This window comes from Pteropus vampyrus, unplaced genomic scaffold (genome assembly GCF_000151845.1).
Source record: "Pteropus vampyrus isolate Shadow unplaced genomic scaffold, Pvam_2.0 Scaffold12627, whole genome shotgun sequence".
Taxonomy (NCBI): domain Eukaryota; kingdom Metazoa; phylum Chordata; class Mammalia; order Chiroptera; family Pteropodidae; genus Pteropus; species Pteropus vampyrus.
The window spans coordinates 1-2,365 of NW_011901408.1; the positions used below are offsets into that span (position 1 = coordinate 1).

The 2,365-nt window shown below is 44.9% G+C and overlaps 1 long non-coding RNA gene across 1 annotated transcript; it reads left to right on the plus strand.

The window, feature by feature from the left end:
* The first annotated feature begins 14 nt into the window (after positions 1-14).
* On the plus strand, positions 15-1,244 carry LOC111735045. Its single transcript, XR_002778663.1, has 2 exons — positions 15-1,056; positions 1,141-1,244. It is a non-coding gene; the product is annotated as an uncharacterized LOC111735045 (long non-coding RNA).
* Positions 1,245-2,365: the final 1,121 nt, after the last annotated feature.

Here is a 2,365-nt window from a genome sequence, read left to right on the forward strand (position 1 = left end):
CTCTCCCACAGAATGTAAAGATGAGTGACATGCAGTCCCTGGGTGACGTAGATGTTAAAACATCTTGTGGTCAGGCTATGAAGAATGAGTCAAAGGCAGGGAACGCACAGCACAGTTTCAGAGAGCACGAAAGTAAAACCGAGGTTCAGAAGAGAAACAAACCAGGGATGGGGGCGGCTTCAGAAAAGGTTTCATGGAGAAGATGATGCTCGAAATGCTCTTTGGAAGGTAGAGAGAATTTCCACAGGTAGAAGAAAGAAATGGAGTTGGGTATTCTGCACAGAAGGGCTAGCAAGGTCCAGCCAGAGCAGTATAATTAAAGGAGAGTGTAGAATACAGGGTATGTATGTGTGAGTTTTGGAGAGAAGGTATGAGTAATAACAGCTAAAATATAATTGAGCGATGATTGCCAAGCTCAGTGTTGAGTGTTTTACGTGCACTATTTCAGTTAAACTTCACAAAAACTTAACCCTTCTCTTCGTTCCTCTTTTCAGCTGAGGAAACAACTCAGAAGTTTAGTGACGCTCAGTAAATAGTAGACAGAGCCAAAGTCTAAAGGCAGTTAAATTTAACTATATGTGAAGAGCTTAGGATTTTTAACTTAGTTCTCTGACCGGTGGGAATTTGGAGCAGAGAAAAGACCCTGGAATCTTTTGGGGGAAGATAAAGTGGACGAAGGAATATAAGATGGGGAAGTGATGGAGAGAAAATGTGGAGACCCCCCAACAGGGATCTAAAATGGGTTGGAGGCTGTGAGCAGGGAAGAATGGAAAACAAGTAGCGGGTGATGAGGGGCGGGTCAAGACAGAGGAGTTCTAGCTCTGCATCACGGTTTTAGGGGATCTGGGAGAGGGAGTCTGGGTGGACTAGGGGAGCGGTGGGTGTCTTAATCGGAGTGCGGAAACTTTCTCTTCGAAAAACATCAGGAGTCAAAAAAATTATTCCAAGTCTACTTATTTCTCATCTTTTCCCTAAAGAACTCCTAACTGATGAGAATTGAATAAATATCAAGAAGAGGAAATTGAAACCCAAGACAGGTGAAGGCATGGGCAACAGGTAACCTGGGTGTGAGTAACAGGGCTCTAGGGTTCCCGTTCAGCCCCAGACACGCCAGGGGCTGAATCACTTCTGTCTTCACAGAACCTCTGAGAATAGAGTGTGCCGGATGAGCGAGATCAAGATGGGTATCAGAAGCCTAAAAATGTGTAGATGCTGTCAAGATTATTAGAAAGAGAAAGGAAACTTCTGAAAACTCTAGACCAATGATTCTCAACCGTGGCTGCACACTGGAATCCGATGGGAAGCCTTTACAAATACCATTGCCCAGGCTCCACCCCCAGAGTTTATGATTAAGATGGTCTAAGCACATTATGCCGCCCCTTGGGATGTTCTTTCAGCCACCCAGGGGTTGGAAGCGCAACTCCATACTGATGAGTTCTGCCCATGACTGCAGAATTTTTGAATGTATCATTACTAAACAGGTGAACAGTTCACATTTAGAAAAGGAGCCAGTTTGTGTTCACTGAAGACAAGACATGCTTGTGGTTAGGTTACTGGATCATAAAAATACCAGACACAGCAGATCTTATTTCTGCTAATTGACACCTGAGGACTGGGGAAGGGTTACCCCCAGCTCAGGAACTTGTCTCAGGTATGGCTGAGATGGCATGATAGGTGAGATTATGACGCTGGGAACTACGGGTTCTTGAAGAGTGTTTGGTGAGAATGTGGTAGCTGCTGAGGAGGACGCAGCTTGGTAAAGTCGAGCAAACAACGAAAGCTACTATGCCAAGGGAAGTCTGCGTTAAGGCTGTGGGGTTAGTGCCAGGAGTGACCAGGAGAAGGGACTCAGCATTGGAGCAAAGCCCTGGCCATCGGGATAGCCAGCCAGTGCTGCCCGACGAGAGTATTTATGAGCAGAAAGCTCCTTTTCCAGTGTTTAGGGAGGGAGGGTGTCAGACTAGCACACCACACGTAGAGGGATAGGTTCTCAGGCCTAAATTCTCAGTGTCTAAAAGCCAAGAACAAGCCAGTCATTTCGGAGTGGCCCTCAGATACTAAGCCTTAACATTTTCTCATAGAGGCCCTTTAAAGAAACCTTCGTCTTGCATAAATTGGTATGGCCATTTTGGGGAGCAATTTGGAAAACCTAGTAAAACTAAAACTAGTTCTTGCTTAAGATTCAGCTGTTGCACTTATTTTAGAAAATTAAGCCACAGCCTCACAAGGAGCAGGTCCTACAGCATCATTTTTAATAGCAAAGAATCTGAAACAACCTAAAGGAAGAATAAAGTAAACATGGCATAGTCACACTGTGAAATTGGTTTGCAGGAATGAAGTAGAGTGTGCGTGTTGTGTGTGTCTG